Below are 22912 nucleotides of genomic sequence, written 5' to 3' on the forward strand. Positions count from 1 at the left end.
CCGTTTTATGGACTATGTGGGGTGGTTCGCTCTAGGTGTGCTTCTAGCATCGCAGATATGGTGGGTGTAGACACAGAATTGATTCTTGGTTGTTTATGTGTAATGAGGCTAGCCCACGGTCTGGTGTAGTGGTATTGGCTATGTTGGAGGAGCAGGAAGGGGAGGTGGGTTAGTAAGTTGTGAGAGGGCAAAAAGCAATATCACTCTGAAAGCTAGCTATCAGTGCGCCTGAGTATTCAGAGCACGCTCTTCCTTCATTTCCTCTCCTTACCCTTCCCCCCCCCTTCCTCATCCCACTCCCCCTCCCGAACTCACAGTCTCTAGCTATCTTTACAGATCCAAAAAATGGCATGGGTACGTTACGCATTTAAGCAAGCATTTGCAATGCTAACAGTTTGACTTTTGTGTAGGCATGGGAAAGGCACTTCCACAAGCACAGCCATAGTGAACTGCCCATTGAAAGTAGCAGGTGCAAAATGGGATGAGTACCGGGCATCTACTAGCAGTGCCTGGCAATTGCCCAATACTTATACACAAGACAAAACTGTTGGCTTTGCCAAAGCTTGTTTTTAACAGGACTTCAGTGAAGGACACACAAAGTGCTTATAAATCGAGTGGCTGAAGGCAGACCTTGTAAGACATTTTTATTACACCAGCAAGGGGTTTACAACTCTAATTATTAACTTTCAAAAGACTCCTTTGGAGAAACACTGACAGGCATTTCGAGCCCAAAGTTTGATTAAAGCGTGCTCTAAGAGTTCCAACAAGGAGGTGTTTTTGGCAAAGGGGCATGAACTGGGTGGAAATGTCCAAATGGATTAGCATGCTGTGGCAACGCGCAGATCTTGGAAGCAAGACCACGCTGAGCAACATAGGTTTGAATACAGGATCCACATAAATAACCTGCACTTGTACGATCTGAATGTACAAGGCCTAGTAGGACTGTTCCACACTCGCCCCACCCCCCTTGGCTTGTTGCGCGTATCGGCGCATAATAAATTACCATTAAAAAATCATATAAAATCTAGAGCCATTTGAGTTTTCAGAACAACAAAACAAAAAAATGCATACCCATAAACCCCATTTAAATTCATCATGCGCAAATTTGGGCGTATCATTTATTCACTGTGGGCGTCTACGTAAAAGGTGAGCACATTCAGAGGATGGTATCCAATTAGTCCTCCTGGCTTCGGAGGAAAACATTGTGAGCAAATTCAGATCTGGGGGTCACTACATCAGTTGAACCCCAACGGTTACATGCGAATATATAGAATTATAAAACAAAGAATGAGTTTTGAACGAACACAAAACATCTAAAAAATAAAATAAAAATATTTAAAACACATTTTTTCCCCTCCCAAAGCCTCCCTTTTTTTGTATACTTTCCCCACCCCAAAAACTACTATTCCCAACCACATATGTACATCTGTAAAAACGACGACTCAGAAACGGTGCTGCTCCTCCTCAGCACAATTACAGATGGAGAATTTTCTCCCAGTACTTGGTGAAGGGCACCAACCTTACTGATCAATGTAAAATCTGACGTTTCATCCCCTACAGTACACCGCATCCTTACCTCCACGTGACAAACATGGTGAAAACAACGCAACACGAATGGAGTCTTCTGCAGAGCATAAAAAAAGTAGATCCTGGAATCCGACCCAACAGTAGTGTAGGACCCATTACTCACTACTAGACTAAGGCAAAGCGTTGTTGATGGAATTCCAGAAATGCCCCAGAAGCAACGTGTAGCAGCCAGGATGGGATCCGATATTTGGCATTTTGAGGACAGTGATCCGATTTTACGCACTCTGCTCACAACAGGAGCTGGCTGGGTGTTGGAGATTGCACGACTCCCATACAAGAAGGCCATTAACACCACCAAACACCCAGCAGAAAAACTCGTGACTCCACGAAGATCTACATCTGTGCATGCAGCAATTAACAATTGTACTTGGAAGTTACGGTCTTGAAGACAAATCCTTTGCCAAACTGGACGGGGAAACCTGCAAGTCTTTCTTTTTTTAAAACCTTTATTTTTTTTGCTGACAGGTGCAACACAATCACACAACACTTCGGGAGTTAACCGTACAGTCACATAGTAAAATAGCAATATCTTTTCCACACATAAACCATAAGTATAGCCTTATATTCAGACATTCATGGGGAGGCCCCGGCACCACCTTCTTGGTTGTCCCCGAGATACGTTCGCAAAGGAGCCCAAATGTCTTTCGGTCTGCAGGTAGACGTCACACTGTTAACATATTGTTCCTCTGTGTCCTGAGCATATAGTAGGTCCCGTAGCCATGCTTTTCGCGTGGGGGCTGCTTTCGATTTCCAGGACCGCAATATTTTTCTCTTGGCCACTGCCCCAGCGATAGCAATGAATGTATGGATCTTAACTGAAGCCTTACCTATATCACCCAGCAGATATTTATGTGGGATAGCCGGGATATTCAGCCCAGTAATGTCACATATAACTCTAGCTACTTCCTCCCAGAAGGCTTTGATGGGTGGGTGGAGGGGGCACTCCCAATACATATGTAAGGAATTCGCAGTTTGGGCACTACGTTTGGGGCAGGTTGCTTGATGAGTAGGGTCAAACTTGGAGATCCTGTTCGGGGATATATGTAAATGATTCAGCATTTTAAATTGAATTAACCTAGAGTTAATCGAGATGGATGTGGTATGCTGGCAATATCTAGTCCATTGGGCATCTTCTATAGTGATGCCAAGATCCCACTCCCATTTCTGTTTCATAGTGTTCCCAGATGGGGCATGCTCTTCGACTGCTTTATAGTCTAGATATTGTACCCGTAAATCCCTCCTGCGACATAACTGCAGTCAAGAATTCATGTATTGGGGGGGGGGGGCTTCGGGAAACAATGGCCATTTCCTTTTACAAGCTGCTTTCATACGGTAGTATTGCAGCGTAGTGATGAGGCCCGGCCCCACTTTAGTGTGCACGACTGCAAGTGAGGCAAATCTGCCCTCCGGGTATAAATCTCCTAATCTCCTTGCCCGGGTCCCATTTGCGCTGCAAAGCCGTATCAAATGTGGGTTCCAAATCGGGATAGTGCCACCAGGGGGGTAAACGGCCAATAGGGGTTCACACATCCCACCCTCGCAAATAGTGCTGACCAGGCTCATACTGAGCTCACTGGATTCACATCCCTCATATTCCCCTTATTTTTTACAAATGGCATCGCTTGGATGTTAGCTGGGGCTACTGCAAATTACTCAGCCTGTACATGTGCATGTTTTTCAGCGGTGTCCCCCCCCCATTACTTCGCAAAGTGTGCTTGTGCTGCATGAAAATATAACATGAAGTCTGGGGCTGCCAATTCACCCGTTTCATATCTCTTGCACATCCTGGGCCATTTGAGCCTAACTGACTTCCCACCCTATACAAAGTTAACAGCCAGTTTCTGTAACCTCTGAAAAAAGTCTTTGCTCGGCCATATGGGAATACTGTAGAACAGGTATAACAACTTGGGCACCACCACCATTTTGAGCAATGCCACTCGTCCGTACATGGATATTGGAAGCTTACCGCAGACAGCAAGTTTGTGTTCAAGGAGTTGCAAATATGGTTCATAGTTATTAATGTATAGGGTCTGTCTGTCAGTGGCCATTAATATTGCCAGGTATCGCGCTGATGTAGGGGACCATCTAAAATCTAACATAGCCTGTGATTGCCCTGTGGTTGGCATCAGTGGAATTATCTCTGACTTGGTCTGGTTAATTTTGTAGCCAGAGTACGTGGAAAATGTATTTATTTCACACATTACTGGGGGTAGATGAGTCTCTGGACATCTGATATACAGCATCGGATCATCTGCGTTTATTGAGAGAAGTTGGGGAGCACCCCTAATATGGATGCCCCTCCACATGTGTTTGCATCTGACCTTAGCCGTCATGCCCTCTATCGTAAGTGCAAATATGACAGGGTACAAAGGGCAGCCTTGATGGGTGCCCCTATCCAATACAAAGGGGGATAAGAGTGATGTTTGTTCTTACCATTGCAGCCGGGTTCTTATATAATACAAACATCGGACCAAACCCCAGTTTACCCAGCATTGAGAAGAACAAGTTACTCTCTTACCTGGTAACGTTCTTTCGATGGGATGGTCCGACGACGTATTCCATATCTATGGCATGTAATCAACACAGTTGTGCTGCTTCGGAAAATCATCGGCGTCTGCGTCGATGACGTCGATACGCCGCCCTCGAGGACCTCCCCCGACGGCACTGGATGTTATAAGTAGGATGCACGACGCCCGTAGCCTCAGTTGTAGTTTTTTCCCAGAACGTGTGGCACCAGTCTTCTCCCAGTCTGACACACAAAGCCTTGCGGAAACGTAAGCTGCAAACGCAAAAGAAATTCTGTAGCGGGGAAGGCAGGGAGGGAGCGATATGGAATACGTCGTCGGACCATCCCATCGAAAGAACGTTACCAGGTAAGAGAGTAACTTGTTCTTCGAGGGGATTGGGTCCTCCGACGTATTCCATATCTATGACAGACTTCCAAAGCAGTACCAATGCAAGGAGGTGGGAAAAGAATTTAGAATTTTAGAATGCCCAATCAAATTGCAGAATAGAGGACTGCATTACCAAAGGTGAAATCTCGCCCACGGATGGAATCGAGGGAGTAGTGACGTACAAAAGTATGTACCGAAACCCAGGTGGCTGCATCACAGATGTTACGAATAGGAACACCGTCTGTAGGGCAGTAGAGGCAGCCATACCCCTGGTAGAATGAGCCCGCAAGCCGACCGGTGGGTCCTTACCCGCCAAGCGGTAACACTCAGAGATAGCCAAAATAATCCAGCGAGACAAAGTCTGTTTCGTCACAGCTTGTCCCAAACGCTTTCCAGCGTGACCAATGAAGAGTTGATCGTCCACTCTGACCCGGGACATGCGTGAAATATAAAAGCTTAACGCTCTCCTAGGATCAAGCCTATGGAGCCTCTCCTCTTCCTTACCAGGATGTGCAGGAGGATAAAACGCCGGAAGAACAACCTTCTGGCCTAAATGAAATTCCGACACCACCTTCGGAACAAAGGAAGGCCGAACTCTAAGGACAACCCTGTCCTTATGAAACACAGTGAAGGGTGGCTTAACTGAAAGTACCTGTAACTCACTCACACTGCGAGCAGAAGTAACCGCAACCAAAAATACAGTTTGAAGAGTTAACAGTCTCAAAGGGCATGAGTGCAAAGGCTGAAACGGAGCACCCATCAGAAACTTGAGCACAAGCTTCAAATCCCAACCGGGCACCTAGAAAGGTGACCGAGGGAACACATTAGTGAGCCCTTTCAGAAACTGAGAAATTAAAGCAATTTTAAAATCGGAACACTCTTCAGACGAGCGCTTAAATATGGATAGCGCCGCCAGGTAACCTTTAACTGTACCCACTTGCAAGCCCCATTGTGGGCCAAAGAAAGCAAAAAAAGACAGAACCACAGGAATGTCACATGCAAAAGTATCCACAATCTTAACCCTGCACCAGTCGCAGAAATTACGCCAACGGCAACAGTACAGGGACTTTGTTGCGGGCCGTCTGGCCGAGAGAAACACCTCCATCACATCTTCAGGGAGGTCCCAATCCTTATACCTCAACCTTTCAGAAACCAAGCGTGAAGGTTGAGGGATCTGACCTCTGGATGGAGAAACCCGACCCCCCCTCCCGTGAGAGCAGATCGTCTCGGTAGGGAAGACGACGTGGAGGGCAGATGGACAAATCGAGAAGGTCCGGGTACCACGTCCTCCAGGCCCACGCCGGAGCAACGAGGACCATCCGGGAACCGAACCTCCGCAGTACTTGCGGGATGACGGGGACTGGAGGAAACGCATACAGCAGTGGGAATGACCAGTCCACCACGAATGCGTCTCCCAAGGCTCCTTTTGGAGGAAATTCCTGCGAGCAGAACCTCTCGCACTTCCGGTTGACACTGGAGGCGAAGAGATCCACTTGAGGGGTCCCCCAAAGGGCGAATATCTCCAGGAGAATCTCCTGAGCCAACTCCCACTCGTGAGAGATTGCGCTCTGCCTGCTCAGAGCGTCCGCCATCTCGTTTTCGTCTCTGGCCAGATAAACTGCTGAGATCGAAACTTCCTGCTGGATTGCCCAGAACCAGAGCTGCATTGCCTCCCTGCACAGAGGAAGTGACCCTGACGCCCCCACCCCCTTTTTGTTGAGGTAGTGCATGGCCACCGTGTTGTCCGTCAGGATCAGGACATCCTTCCCTCGCACAGTCGGCAGAAAAGCCTTCAGGGATAGCCTGATGGCCCTCAGCTCCAACAGACCGATATGGAGTCTGGACTCCGACGGAGACCAACGACTGCTGACTGTCAACTCGTTGGCATGAGCTCCCCATCCTGTGAGGGATGCGTCCGCCACGATCGTCACCTCTGGCCAGGGTAGCCAAAATGGAGCCCCCCTTCATCAGATTGTCTTCGACGGCCCACCACAGAAGGTCCTGGGCGACCGAGGACGGCACCTGAACAGGGTCCGACAACCTGCCAGAGGACTGAGACCACTGGAGCTTGAGTGCCCATTGCAAAGATCTCATCCGCAACCTGGCCTCTGGCACCAGAAGAATGCAGGATGCCATGAGGCCGAGCAATCTCAAGAACTCAAACGGTGGGAGACTCTGGGCAAGCTGAAACGTGTGCACTATCTGCTGAATGTGATGAGCCCTCACCAGGGGAGGAAAACACTGCCCCAGGGACGTGTCAAGCACAGCTCCGATGTACTGGAGCCTCTGAGTAGGTGTCAAAAGGGACTTCTTTAAATTGAAGGAGAAACCCAGCTTGTGGAGGGAGTGGCAAGTGACAGACAGATGATCTAGGACTTGCTCGGGAGAGCGCGCCCTGATCACCCAATCGTCCAGGTAGGGGTAGATGTGAATCCCCCTCCCCCTTCGCTGCCACCACCACCATGAGCTTGGCGAACACCCTCGGGCGGAGGTCAATCCGAACGGCAGGACCCGAAACTGAAAGTACGAGTCGCAAACCGCGAACCTCAGGTACTTCTTGTGCTTTAGATGTATCGGCACATGAAAATAAGAGTCCTTGAGGTCGAGAGACGCCAACCAGTCCTGAAGTTGAACGGCCTGGAGGACTTGAGAAAGAGTAACCAACCATCTTGAACTTGTCCTTCCTGAGGAGTTTGTTCAAACCGCGCAAGTCCATGATGGGTCTCAATCCCCCGTCTTTCTTGGAAATAAAAAAATAAGGGGAATACCATCCCTTGTTCCTCTCCACTAAGGCACCAGTTCTATGGAGCCTTTCTCCAGCAGGGATTGAATTTCCTGCGCAAGGAGCGGATCCGGACTCTTCAAAGAGATTCCCCGTTGGATTGTCTTGAGGCCACTGCCGGAAAGGAAGACAGTAGCCGTGGGTTATGATCTCCAGAACCCACACATCTGAAGTAATGCCACGCCACTCTGCAAGATGCTGCGCCAGCCTTCCCCCAACTGGCGAACCATGGGACATGGCCTCATGACTGAGCTGAAGCGGCTGCAGTGTTGCCTGAGGGCAAAGAGGCAACAGCCCGAGCGGCCTTGGCACCTCAAATACCTTGTTTTCCAGCTCTGGCACTCCTACGGTGGCCCCTTTGACTGGCAGCTCCTCTCGCATTACCAAAGGATGAGTAATAACGAAAGGAACCTTCTCTCCATTGCTGTCCCCTAGGACGAAAAGGCGGAGGTTGGTGAACTGCAGCGCCCAACAACCACGTAAACCTGCGTATCACGGTGCTCGCCACCATGGACCGGCTGACGCAATCTGCCATGTCCAACCCCGACTGAACGGCCTCACACATGGCATCCTTGCCATCCTGAACCATGGCAAGGAAACCATCCCGTTTGTCCCCTTCGGGAATATGTTCAGCCGCTAAGTAAACAGTTCCACAGAGCGTGCGTGAAACGTGACAAGGCACAAACGGAGTTGGCCGCCTGAAGCGCCATACCCCCTGAAGAAAACACTTTCTTCGCCCAGCCGTCAAAACGATTGTCATCCCTATCAAGAGGGATGGTAGGATATAATGCCTGCTTTGCCGGGGCCGTAGCCGCCTGCACCACCAAACTCACCGGAGTGGGGTGCTTGGTCAAGTTGCAGGGGTCGCAACTGGTTGGGTGGTATTTCCGTGGCAAAGACTTGCTCACTGCCGGGAGACTCTCCGGAGCAGTCCAAGCCGCCACCAACCTCCTCTGGAGAGCCATATGGAACGGCAGTACCGGGTCAGTTGGTGGACCTTGGTCGAGGTCATCCTGAAGAAAATCCACTGGGGGAGCAGACCATCCCAAGTTCTCTGACCCTGGACATAAGGCGCCGGTACGAGGAGTCGGCACGAGTGCCCGGTTCAGGCTTACAAAAACTTCACCTCCGGAGAGGTGTCCAGCCCACTGGCATCGTGCAAGGACTGCCGCAGGTCCTCAATTTGGCTATGGCCCAAGAGAATCTCGTCCGGCACCGTATCCGGAACCATGCCATCATCAGAGCCCTCATCCACATCTGAAATAAACTCAAGCTGGCGGTAAGAATGCACAGAATGTGGAACAAAGCCATACTTGACCTTTGCCAGAGCCTTTCTAGGTGGTTCCACCAAGCCCCGGGGAAGCCCCGTCGAAACAGCTTCGAAAGGCGTTGAGTGAATCGGCGGCGACGCCGAACGCGGTGCCAACAGCATCGATGGCGCCGACACAGTCCTCAAGGCTGGAGCCCCGAGCGGGTCCCTCGACAGCCTGGGCGCTGATGGCGTCGATGACTTCTTCAGAGGTGGGGCCTCTAAAGAGTCCGTCAATGACTTCGGCGCCACCGTCTTCCTCGAAGACACCACAGGTGCACACGGTCTCGAGCGCGTCGAGGACCGGGACCTGGAACGGGCATGACGAGAACGATTCCCCTTGTCCGAGCGGGACCTCTCCTGCGAATCGTGCCGACCACCCGAGCCCAAAGGCGTGCGAGTGGTGTCTCTCGACCGATCACGACAGACCTGACTCAGAGGCGCGGACGGACCAGTACCCTGCGATTCGAGAATTGCCAACATTTTCTTACCGAAGGAAGCCCATTCCGCCGGCGTCGCATGCTTGCTGGGGTAAGTGACACACCGATGGGCGGAGTCCTCGGATGAGGACGGGGAAGGCGACCGATGACAGCCCTTCCGGGAGTGCCTCGAAGCGGTAGGAGTGGCCGGACCGACTCCGGGACCGAGACCCACTGGACTTCCGACGACGAGAATAGTCGCCCCTCGAATCGTCCGTCGAAAGCCCCGCAGACCTCGACTTCCGTGGCTTGGACACCTTACCTACCGATAACTTCTTCTTGCGCTCCCGCAAGGCTTTGGACGTGAGCGACTGGCAGTCGACACAGTCATCAGTGTCATGGGCCTCCCCGAGGCACCAGAGGTAGGTGTCGTGTGAGTCCGTTACCGACATCTTGGACCCACAGTCCCTGCACTTCTTAAAGCCCGGACGCAGTGTGGAAGACGAGGTAGACATCTTCACGAAAAAGACTTCACAATACGAACAGGTTCGAAGAACCGAGAAAGAACAGGAACTCCAAAGAGTCGAGGCGTGCCCAGATCTCCGAAGCGAACTAGTTCGCGGAAAAAAACGGAACTGAGGCTATGAACGTTGTGCGCCCTACTTATAACATCCAGTGACATCGGCCATCGGGGGGGTCCTCGAGGGCGGCGTATCGACGCAGGACGCCGAAGATTTTCCAAAGCAGCACAGCTGTGGTGATTACATGTCATAGATATGGAATACGTCGGAGGACCCAATCCCCCTCGAACATAGTTCCAGGATACGGACTCAAACGCTTTTCCGGCACCTAAAGTAATTGCAGCTGCTTTAGTGTTTGGGTCCAACTGTGACATAATTGCGAAGAACCTCCGTAAATTAATTGCCCAACGGGTAGGGATAAATCCTGTTTGATCTGTATGGATTCATTTGTTCATGTGTGGAATCGGACAATTTGCCATTGCCTTGGCATACATTTTTGCATCCATGTTAATCAGGGATAATGGGCGGTAAGATGCAGGGTCTTGAGGCGATTTCTGGGGCTTGAGCAAGACAGTTATTATCACTTCTCTCATACTCTGTAACTCTCCTCTTCCGAGCGCCTCTTCCCAGACCTCCAGCAGTCTCAGGGCCATCTCAGATTTGAAAACCTTGTAAAATAATCGACCGTGATACCGTCCGACCCGGGGGCTTTGCCTGCATGTAAGGTGCGAGATGGCTTGTTCAATTTCTTCGACCGTCAATGGAAGTTCCAGCAGTACCCTTCTGTTTCCCCCAATTCGGGCACTGGAAATTAGTCCATATCATTTTGGAGTTCTCCTGGGGTCACTGTGTCTGCGTTAGCATACAATATGGCATAGAACAGCTTATACACCTCATTGATTGCCCTTGAGGCCGTCTGCACTCTCCCTGTGGAATCACAAATGCTAGTAATAGGTCTCGATCCCTGTTCTGATCCGATGAGGGTTGCCATAGCCTTGCTCGCCTGGTTCCCCTCTCCGTACCTCCTTGCCTTCATAGGTTGTGTTATATAGTACAGTTCTTTCTCTGCCAGAGTCTTACAAAAAAAACAGGATCAAATGGAAAAATGTAAGTATGTAAGTATTTCCTTCCCTGTGACCACAGGCCGCTGGATCTCAAGGTTCCTTAGTACCCGTTCAGTCTAGCGCACGTCCTTCCCGATTTCTCTCAGGGCACCATAGGCTGTCCCCATCAATTGGCCTCTCAGCCACACTTTGAATGTTTCCCATACTGAACCTTGTGCCCGCACTGTGCCTGTATTTCAAACAAAGAAGTCATCTATTTCAATTCTGAGTGGTTCAATCACTGACTCATCCTTCAACAGCTCCGGGGCCATACGCCAGTTTCGAGTAGTATGTTCCATGTCTTTCTGGTCCAGTTTCAGGAGGACCGAGGAAGTGATCCGGCAGCGTACGCGGGAGGATAGATCACTGTTCTGCCTCCGAAACCAGCACGGGGGAACATAACCAGTAGTCAATCTGCGAGCTAGACCCGTGTACCCCATAGTAGAATGTGTATTCCCTTTCTAGAGGGTGCAATTCTCTTCATGCGTTTACCAGGGGTAGCGTAGGCCATCGCTTGTCTCTGCGTCAGTGCTGCTTTGGTATACTGTCAGCGGCCTCCAGTTGATCGGTTCAATCCAAGGTCCAGTATTACATTGAGGTCACCTCCCCAGATCACAGCTGCCGATCCCAAAGGCAATATCAATTCCACAATACACAGATAGAACTCTGGGATATCCAGATTAGGGCTGTATGTATTAACCAGTATAACTTCCCTATTGTACAGTTGCCCCCACATAATCAACATAGCCGCCATCATCGTCTGCTATTGATTTGGACATCTGGAAGTTGACACGTTTGTGTACAACTGTGTGTACTCCTCTCGCCATTGAGGAGTAGTCTGTAGCTACTCATGGGGCCCCAGTTTCGTGCAAACGCATCCGTGATCTTCTTGGTAGCATGTGTCTCTTGCAGGAGGAGTATGTCAGCCTTATGTAGATTTGCATATGCAATTATCTTCCTTGCTTTTATCGGGTGTGCCAGGCTCCTTATGTTCCATGTGAGACGCTTAATCACTTGCATGTTCTGCAACATTTATGTCGGTGTCTTAAGTTTGTCGTAGCCCTCTTCTCAACTCCTGCCACGCCATGCTGCATGCGCTGCCCCTACCAGGGTTTTCGTGCTGATCATTCCTCTCCCGCTCCAGTTTAAACTCAATTCCCATATCAGCCTGCGTGTTCCTGGACCATGTTCCAGAGAGTGGCTTATCCCCTTTAACCAATGGGCAACTGGCCTAACTCCCTCCCCACCCTCACTACCCCCGCCCCCCAACTGGACAGTGTACACCCTTCAAAAAAAGATCAACCTTTGAAAAAATTGGCTACTCTACACGGCTAATCTGCCCTTTTCCGTCTGCCAAGCAGACCGCCCCAAGGGCCGCCAGACGGTTATATTATGTATCCTGAAGTCTTGGACTATTGTATATTTTCGTGCTCCTGGTATATCTTCAATTGCTTGGCCCGGGTAGCGGGTTCATGTCCTTTAAAGGCTGTGGAATATTACGTTTGATGTACCCCATGGCCTCATCAGGGGATTCAAAAAAGTGCTTCTTCCCAGTGTATTGCAGGCGAAGTTTAGCGGGAAACAACATTGCATAGGGGATAGATCGTGCCCAGAGTGCTCTCTTGACTTAATCGAAAGTACGGCGAGCGGCTTGTACTCCATTCGAAAAATCAGGGTATATATGTATCCTGGAGGAGTAATATATTAGAGTACCCTTTTCCTGAGACAGATGTAGAATTTTGTCCCTGTAGCAATAATTAAGGAAACTGGCAATGACCGTGCATGGCGGTGCCTCAGGTTTAGGGGGGAAGACGTCCAGGCTTGGTGGGTTCCCTCAATTAAGAACTGCTGCGAGAGATGTGCATCCGGGAAGACTGCTCGGATCACTTCTTCCGTAAAGACCTCCATTGGGACATTAATTTGTTTTTCGGCCAGCCCTACCACCCTGATATTGTCACGGCGGGACCTAGATTCCAAATCTTCACACTTCATTTGAACTAGTTTCAGGTTCTTTGTGATGGCCACTATATTATCAAACGGTTATGTACCACAGGTGGGCATCAAACAGACTTCTTGCTCTGTGAGTCTATAATTCCTATATACAAAAAGACAGTCTTATATTCTATACGGTGTCACTTTAGGTTCTTCCCATAAAAATTTAATTTATTATCAAAATTTTATTAATCACTAATCATCAAATTCATAAAACAATCATAAAAATGATCATACATAAAACACATACATCATGTTAAAACACCACAAGTAGAAGCACCATGCTTGAGTACATTACAGTGACTTTTCAAGGATCTCAAATGTGTATAACAAATAACTCTGATTTCCATGCCTATTTTCAGCCTATTTCATGTTGATTTATTTAAAAAAAACCTGACTTGTACAAGTTTGTCCTTAATATACAACCATGTAGGACAGGGAATGTTGTGCAGATATTAAAAATCTTCTTTGGTTGGAGGGAGTACCCTGTTAATCAAAACAGACACCCTATTAGTAATTAATTATAAAGTATACATCTCTAATTACATCTAAATACGCCCTTATCCCAAAAAGGGTGTTGAGGTATGTTGCTTATTACATACCTCTCTTTCCTAGTAGTAGCTCTTGGACCTTTCCTGGTTCCTTATGCAGATTCCCAATTTCTTCAGGGAATTCTTGCGTATCCTATTCTCCTCTCTAAACCCGTGCACAATTATGACATAAATACCCAAGGCCATATAGAACGTCCCATAAATGACTAGAAAGCATAGGATAATCATGCTTACCAGTCAGGAAGTTTCCAAACAAATTTTCTCAGTGTTCTCTCAGATATGGACCTCAGATGTAAGTAGCCATCCTATTATAAAGAGTAAAAGTGCTCTGTTATGAAATACTTTTGTCAGTTTTAAATAGAATGTGATAGGTCAGTATATCAATAAGGAGTAGAACACTCACTTGTAGGTCGTAATGAAGCTAAATGTTGCTTCCTCCCCGTGGGATTTCTCTGGTTGAGGCAAAAAAACATCTTTGCTACTTTAAGTGGATCCAAATATGTGGAGATACAAATGTCCACATCCCCAGTGAGTCCCAGCGTTCTCGTTCGCATTAGTCTGCACTTCCGCGATGCATTCGCGGGTGCATCCACACTCTACGCGACACGCTGACGTCACCACGCCACGCCCAAGCCTGTGCTCGGCGACGCCATCGCGCCGCACGGAAAACGTGTAAACACCGGCGCATCTGCATCGCTTCGTGTTATGGGACATGTAGTTACCTCATGGACTAAACCAAAACCTCACAGTATGCGACCCCACTAACTCCCATATGGGTTCTATAATGATAACCCGGACACATGTAGAACAACAGTATGGGGATCTAAAATTATTCCCAATCTCGTAATGACAAAATTACACCGTGTCAGACATCTTTGTGCAGTGCAAAAACAATGACTCACAGAACAAAAAAGCATTACCTTCTATAATGCAGCACAATGCAATGGCTCACATAACATGCGCATTTGCTCCTATAAGTGTAAATACAGTCCTGTTGTATACAGTCATTACACGGGGTGACCCTTAACTCTTCATTTGACAGTTGTTCATGTAAATACATACTCTTATTTCTTATATTTACAGGTGTTGCAGAACGTAAATATTGCAGAAATCTAACCTAGCATAACACCAACAGAGATAAAGCAGCTCAATTACTCATTTTGTAGTTGTGTCAAGAAACACCATACCTCTTAGTTTAGCCTGAGTCTGGAAGGTTAAACCACAGTGTTGTAATTAGGCATTATGCCATTCCACTCCCTCATTAAGGCCACTAATGTGACTCTGACAAAAAGAATCAGTTTTTGTTCAAGGTGCAGTAGTTTCCTGTTAATCACTGTTTGCAATTGACCTTTAATTTGTTTTAGAATACACCACTCAAATTTGTTGCATGTGTGCATCATTTCCATAAAATGTTTGACCATAGGAGCTTGTTCGACCTCGTTTCTAATACAGCTTCTATGTTCAATTATCCTAGTTCTGCATTTCCTGTTCGTTTTGCCAATGTACAGGCGTTCACACAGACTTTTAATCAGATGAATAACATTACTTGTGTTGCAATTTGTGTGTTCATTAATGCTTTGTCGCTCGCTGACTCTCCTTATTGAGGTGATGGCTACTAAGAAAGCGGTCTTGTAAGTTAGGTGTTTGAGGCTGGATTTGTGCATATGCTCAAAGGGTGGACCCATGAGCTTCGAGAGTACAACATTAAGATCCCAACCTTCAGGCGGGTTGGAAATTGGAGGGTAAAGTCTCTTTACTCCCTCCATGAAAGCCTTAATAACGGGAACCTTCCACCCAGGAAACTTGTTTTGTGAAGTGGTGTACACAGACAGTCGCTAGGTGAACCTCGATGGAATTAAATACTAGGCCAGAACCTAGTAAGTACATCATGTAGTGAAGAATGTTTGATGGGCTATATTCAATTGGATTTGGATCGGCACCATATCACAAATCTTTTCCATTTGATGAAATAGCACTCCTTCTGGTGTTGGGTTTGGGTGACTCCTTGAATATATCCATACCCCTTTGAGGTTGTTTTAAGTGTCCAAACTCTATGACTTCAGGAGCCAGTCTGCCAAGTTCATAGCCCGAGGATGTGGATGGAGGGTACTTCCCCCCCCCCACTCCCCCACCTCCCAAGCTAGGGCAGCATGTTGTAGGGTCACGGGAGTTTGATCAGGTTGTATATAGCCAGTTTGAGCAGATGTGGAAATCATGGTGGTCTGACTATTGAAGGCAAGCGTCCCCAGCCAGCACGATCCTCCCCGCAATGAGAGACAATGACGGACTCTCCCAAGTCGGGAATAAAGCCAAGACAGAGTGCGGGTGAGCTTAAATGAGAGTTTATCAATCAGAATAGGGCATGCAAAGAACTCTGCAAACTCTGAGAGCGCTCTGTCTGACAATAGCAAAGACAGGCGTATTTATTCACAAAAAACGTCATTAGTACCTACATACTATAAGGGGCACAAGTTCAATGGGATTGGGTGGCGATGACTAGCTATAGGTGCTGCTGCGATGTGGTTGGCCTTGGCTGGAGGACGTCACTTGTCAGCCTCGTGGGTTGGGCTGGGCCTGGCAGGTCAGCGGAGTTCATCCGGGCGGTGTTGTTGTGCCATTGTGGCCAGTGTCAGAGATGAATGTCTTTTCCTGACTTATTTGCCCTATGCCATGCACACCGCAGTCATTCAGTCATTGCATGTTATCTCCTTTAGTAAATCTATCAATAGGTTATCCTACAGGTTAATGCAACACAGGAGGAATGCACCTTGTGAGGGGTTGGATGGTGATTTATCCGTGCATGGTTACCAGTGTCCTGTTTGACCGGTACCATAGGTCGTGGGGCTAAATCTCTGGGCATGGGACGGGCGGTACATATCTCTCTGTCTCGTTAGAAGTTATTATGAATGGGCTGTTGTGTGTTACCACAGTATTGGGTGTCTTCGTTGCACCGGGTCATACGTCTGAGGTGTTCCGGGGGGGGTTGTGGGGTTTATGAGGGGGCGCCTTGGATTTGTGTGGTCAAGCGGAGGTTTACTGCTGGGCTGTAAATAATGCAGGTGGCAGCCCGTGGCCTTGGGTGCTGTAACGGGGACTACAAATCTTTGAAGCGGCTCCAGCCTAGTTGGGGGAGGTGGAGCAGCATGGCGCAGGCCTTAGCTCTCTTATTTGGCAGACTTTGCAGGGTGGGGGGGGGGGGGGAGAATGGCCTTGCACATATTCACAAAGGTATTTTTCTCGTGTGTTGCCGACTTTTAATGAGATCATAAACATTTGAACATTCTTATAATACTCATTTGGATCACTTGAAAACATACATTTCAACTCACTACATGTCTCTCGAATATAGTCAGTTTAAGCACCTTACTAGTACATTATATTTTAACAACTACGGCATTTAGTAATATGCATATATATATTTGCATTACGTGAGGTAGTAGTGTGGTTGGTGGAGCATAGAGAACGAGACCCGCCATTGTACGCGGCGGTAATGGCATATAAGGGCTGTAGATATATATACACATGACTGGCACATTTGCCCGCGTCTCTTCACCCGAGCCTTATGTACAGTTGCATTCGTCCTCCCCTGCACTCTAGCAGCATTAGTTCAGTTATGGCGAGGGACCGCGGGGTGTACGGTTTTCAATGGTACATATAGAGAACAATTCCCCGGAAATGCTTTTTATCATTTGCACACCCCTGCAGGGGTGTGGGTCCTCCATTGCTGGTGTCATGTAAACATGCGTTTCATACAATAATTACACAATTTTACAGGTTTCTTTAGTAGAAGTAGTTTTATGGAAAGGATACACGTATTACAGGTAGTTTTTGACATTCGTATTTGGGTATTTTTCTGCTTTCATCGGATGACCATTCTACAGTTCTCCCCACCACCCAGGCCTCGCTGACCGGGTCATGCTGGGAGCAGTGATACACTGTGGACGGTGAAATGTTACAGTGTTAGTATCTTATGCTAGCTCATGTCCGTTTTGTTCGTGGGAACGGGCTCACAGCGGATCTGCCAGGGTGCTGCGGCGACAGGGATAATTGAAACTCTCCGAGGGTGGGGGCCGCGCTACAGCAGGTGAACCCTCCACTACCTGGGCCCGGGTGGTCTGAGGGGACGCCCAATGAGCCATGGCCCTCACCTGGGGAGGGGATGTAGGCAAGGAGGGTTTTTTGGACCACTCCTCCCCTACATTTCCCCCCTTTCGTTACTTAAGTAACAAATTCTTTAACTCATTCAATCTCCTACACTCTTCTTCGTCCATAACTGCCTCATCCCATGCTGGTGTGCATTTTATCGGCATCCAGGCTCTGCACACCCCCCTTAAGCTCTCACCCCTCCTAGCATATTCATCTTTGGTACAGGTTAGGTATATACATCCGCTCTCTCCTTCCAAGTCTACCCACACCTCCTGATACCATTCTAGTATGCGGGGCTCTCCGATGGTGGTGTGCCATAATTTGTCTATGATATCCTTGTCATGATACCTAGGCACTAGTTGATACCTTGGTGTATCATCAGTTCCGGTTTGTACCTGCACTTCCTGCATGGTTTGCATTGTCCCACGGGTGTTGCCCATTGTCACCATCATCATTGCACCATTAGGTGCTGCGTTAGCACAACATCGAAGACCCACCTGGCACATACAAAAAATTAAAAGGAGGAACACCACAGCTGGCATCAAAAATTTCACAGTCGTTCCAAGCCATGAGGGGACCCAGGAGAAGATGTTGTCGAACCACGTACTGTCTTCTGCTCCACCTTCCATTTTCATTTTTTCTCCTAGGTTGTGTACTGCTTCGATCACATGGGACAGGGAGCCGTTTTCTGCATCTTCGGAAGGTACGAAAGTGCAGCAGGCACTTCCAATCTTTCGGCAAACACCTCCATCCATCGCCGTCAACAGGTCCAAGACATACCTGTTTTGCATTGTCATCAGCCGTAAAGCCCTTCGTTCCACTTTTATTACGTTGAACCCTTCTTCAGTGTCATTTGCCAGCTGAATCAATTCCCAGCGTGTTATCTGGAGCCATTTTGCGTTTGCCCTTGCTTGGACACTTGAGATGAGTGAGGCAAAGAATGTTTCTGCTGAGCTGAATAATCGGTATCTGTCTGGGATCTGAGCCAACAGTTCTGATGATGCCTTTGATATGTAGTTTGATGCTCGTTTGTTACGGGTCAGCACCTCTTCCTTGCTCCCGGAAGACAGGACATACCATTTGTGACTCCGCAGTCGGCTGGGCTGCACTCTGTTGTATGCGTTCCTGTGTCTTTTTGCTCCCATTAATGTGGCTTTCTGGTATTACCATTAGGGATGAGTGCAGAGTGGCCATTGAGCAGCTGCCACTCCATGACGGGGGAAGGTGCAGGTATGCCTGGTTGCCGCATACCCAGTACGTGTCCATCAGGGCCGCTGTCCCTTTTCTCAGATCTGGGATGGTGAGGGTCTTGTTACAGTTCTCGTTTGTCCCCATGAAGGTTTTCCCCTCTCCTTTAAAACATAGTTCATAGTCTATTTTGTTTTGCAGTTTGAAGGGTTTTTCAATGGCGGTTACCCAAGTTAGTTTTGAGATGTGTTCCTTCCATACTGGTGTGCATGTTTCTTCTATCCATTGCAATTTCTCTGGTGCCACACCTCTCAGTGCTTCAGCTTTACACATTACTTCTTCATCCTTCCACTTGTTGTCCGAAAAAAAGTGTCCCTTGTATTACAAAAAATGGTTCCTCCAGACATACCACCCCTGCCGTCTTCGGGTAGCAAGTTTTCTCGTTCTGCAGCATTCTAAAAGTAACTTCATGTGCCTGGAAGGTGTTCTTAATCCTGCATAACGTAAGATGAAGGAGACACTGGGCATCTATAATTGGCAACTCTTTGGGTAGCAATACTTTGGGTGTACCTGAAGCATGGGGAATGAGGGAGCAGACATAGCAGCTCTCGTTTGTTGTTTGTTTAGCTGTTGCACTCATATCCGCATACCATTTATTCGTCTGGTGGGGGTGTCGTGGGTCTTCTATTCTATCTAATCCTAACCCATAGTACTCATCATACTTCCTCCTTTCAGCTCCCCTTTTACTTCTGTTATTTCTTTTCCTAATGTACTTCCCGGCTTCAAGGGTGACAGACACAGTAGACCCCCGTTTCTCCTTCCCGCCCCCCTTCACCCAGTCATCATATAATATTTCATGTGTTGCTTTCATTCTTCCATTTTCTTCCATTCTATTATTTGACAATGTGTCTGTAGCTATGGGGGCAGGTTGGCTGGTAGGGGTGTTATACAACCAGGATATGGCGGAGGGGTTTCGGTCGTTCAGACTGTGAGCATTGTAATTAGATATCTTTTGCGGGGACACTGTTATTTTGCATTTCACCCTGTAGCTCTTCGTTTTTTATCATGACAGCATTGGATGGTGTTGTATAATAACCCCATACAAGTTTCGTCCCGTCCCATACCAAGAAGTCACCTTCCTTAGTATTTACACTCGTGGTTGCATTACTTACAGTAGTGCTGTTAGTCCCTCCCCCCTCGTTTATCTCGATCGAGATAAACGCTATTAACCAGTATGTAACCAGGCCAAACATTAGTGTAAAAAACAATGTAATACACACTGATAGTCCACATTCATACGAATATCTGCATTTCTCAGTTAACCACTCTCTAACTCTAGTAAATGTATCCGTTGCAGGCTGCCCGTTAGATGCCATGGTAGTTCCTGTTCGAGATATAAAAGTGCATTAAGTGCATGAATGTAAACATTTTGTGGGCACTACCAGGGCCAGTTATATATTGACGAGGAATGGAAGCGGGTAGGGTTGCGGGGAAGGGTATTCACAGACAAGGGTGTAAACACGTCATAATTTGATCACTTCATTAATTACATATAAGTCCACCAGATAAAAAAGGAAAAAAATGATTTTTTTTTTCTTCCAGTAACATCTTAAAAAGAATGCCAGTATACTTATCAGTCATTTTCCCATTCAGGTCCGTTACTGTCACACATACACAAGTTCATATTCAGACATTCTGCTCAGCTGCACCCTTTGCTGTTGTCTGTGCCTCCTCATCTACCTCCTCTTGCACATTACTGTATGCTTTTCGTACATCTGTCAAGTGTACCCAGTATTTTAGGCCCTTTACTTTTACTGCTGTGGGCGTGCAGAACACTACCTCGTATGGGCCATGGAACTGTGGTGAATTCCATCGACGCACAAAACTCCTGACATAAATTAATTCGCCCGGCATCAGCTGTAGCTGTTGCTCAGGCTCCGTGACAGACCCTATTATGGTTCCCTCCTCTCTCGTGAAGGGTGGAGAGAGCTGCTTTGATATTGCGCGTGCTGCCCTTGTCAATTTCTTCAAATAGTCTGTGAACTCTTCTCCCAATATCGCGGCGCTTCTGTGTGCATCTGAGTGTTCGCGCAGTGGAGAGTGTGCTGTGCACATTCGTCTCCCAGTCACGATCTCGTGCGGGGACAAATGGTGGTCTTTGCGTAGCTGATTTCTCAGCTCAAATAGCGCAAGGGGCAGACAGTAAATCCAATTCTTTTTCAATGAAAAGCATAGTTTTGATAACCTGCCTTTTAACAGTCCGTTCATCTTTTCCACTACGCCATTACTTTGAGGATGATAAATCGAACACAATTTATGTTTTATTCCCAATAATGTAGTAACTTCCTTGAAAAGCTCATTTACAAAGTGAGTGCCATTATCTGAGCGAATAACGTCACAAATTCCCCAGCGCGGGAACACTTCCCTCACTAGGAACTTTGCAGCGCTTTTGGCATCAGGTCGTGCACATGGCCCTGCTTCTACCCACCTTGAGAATGGGCATACAACCACGATCATGTACCGTGCTCCATTACACCTTTCCCCCATGTCCGCGTAATAAATATGTAGCTCTCTGAATGGGCCAATGGGTTTTGGAATTGTTCCCCGGAGCGTGCGTAATGTCATTCCTGAATTGTATATCTGACATATTGTGCATTCCATCGCTAACCGAGAAACGTGCTCCTGGAGACAGGGCACGAACCATTCTTCCTGTATTTCTGCTGCGATGTGCTGTTTGGTATTGTGTGCAGGGAAGTGTAGTTGTTGAAACGCAATTTCTAGTAACTTGATTGGCATTACCACTTTCCCTGAGTTATTTTGCCGCCACAGTAAGTCTGTCGCCGACTTGCTGCACCCTCGTTTTGTCCACATCAATTTTTCGTCTGCACTAGCTCCTTCCTGTAATTCTAGTATTTGTGATATAGGCATCATGTTGTACCCTTCTGGGAATTCTTAGTTTGTCTTGTTCTTCAGCATGTACTCACCTGCTTCATATTTCTGAAAATAGGAAGCCTCTTTGGCGGCAGCATCCGCTGCCGCGTTTCCCAAAGACACAACGTCTGTGTTGGATGTATGCGCTTGGCACTTCACTATTGCTATCGCAGTTGGGTTTTGTAGGGCCTCAATTAAACAATTCTGCATGCTGTACTGGTGTTCCGTCTGCCCGTCGAAATCCCCTCCGCCCCCATCTCGCTAGACCTCCATGTACTGTCGTCATGTAAGCCGAGTCTGTATATATTGTCACTGCGCAACCCTTTGCTGCATGTAGTGCTTCTATGAGCGCAATCAGTTCTGCTGCTTGTGCGGAGTAATGTGATGGGAGGCGGTACTGTACTAGTGTTTCATATTCACCGTCTTCTAACCTCACCACTGCCATGCCAACATGTTTTTCTCCCGTGTCCACATCAATCGATGCAGACCCATCCACAAAGTACACTTCCCCCTCGCTCAGGGCGTTCTCACACACCACTGTGTCCTCCCCTCGTTCTCCTGTGTAAGTTGCACAATCGTGGTCCTGCATGTCCTCTAGTGTGCATGCTTTTGTAATGAATGTTGCGGGGTTCACTGTCTTGCATCTCACCACATGGATATTGGCGCTAGACAATATGATCTCATAGGCTGTTGCCCGCTGTGTCGTCAGTGTGCTTTTTGACCGCTCAAGTATTGCAAATAGTGAATGTTCCACAAACAATGTCACAGGGCATCCCATTACTATTGTGGCACTTTTCTCAATCGCGAACGCGGCTGCAGCAAGTGATTGCTCGCACGCGAAATGGCCTTGCATCACGGCATCTAAAGTACCACTATAGTAAGCCAAAGGCTTGTGACCTAGGGACGTCTTTTGTGTCAGAACAGCTGTCATGAGTGTTCCCTTGCAGTGCGAGAATAGGTAAAATTTGTGTCCATAATCAGGATTTGCTAGTACTGGAGCGCTTGAAATTAACTCTTTTAATGATTTGAATGACGCGCTCATTTCTTCTGACCATTCTATTTTTTTATTTTCCTGTTGTGCTTCTTTGAGTGCTTGTAGTAGGGGTCTCGTGTATGCTGCATAGTCTAATATCCATGCTCGGCAATAGTTGCACATTCCCAGGAACTTCTGCATGTCTTTCACTGTTGTGGGTTCTCTTACTGATTTTATCGCTTCTACCCTGTTGGGGATTATTCTTTTTCCATCTTTTGATATCAGCTGTCCCAAGTATAAGAACTCTGTCAGACAGAACTGTAGCTTTTCCTTGTCTACCTTGTACCCCTTATTGGCCAATAGAGTCAGGAGCGTTGTTGAATCCTTTCTACATGTTTCTTCGTCTTGTGCACACACTAGTAAATCGTCTACGTACTGAATGATCGTACTCTCAACTGATAGGTTTCCCAAGTCTTCATTCAATATGCGGTTGAATATGCTTGGGCTCTCACAGTA

At 47.7% G+C, this 22912-nt stretch overlaps 1 protein-coding gene across 2 annotated transcripts in view; it reads right to left on the bottom strand.

Annotated features, from left to right (window-relative positions):
- COPS5 (COP9 signalosome subunit 5) overlaps positions 1-22912 on the bottom strand; it is a 404773-nt gene that overhangs the window by 265735 nt on the left and 116126 nt on the right. The gene's annotated exons all lie outside the window — the stretch shown is intronic.

This window comes from Ambystoma mexicanum, chromosome 5q (genome assembly GCF_040938575.1).
Source record: "Ambystoma mexicanum isolate Mex_15411 chromosome 5q, UKY_AmexF1_1, whole genome shotgun sequence".
Lineage (NCBI taxonomy): Eukaryota > Metazoa > Chordata > Amphibia > Caudata > Ambystomatidae > Ambystoma > Ambystoma mexicanum.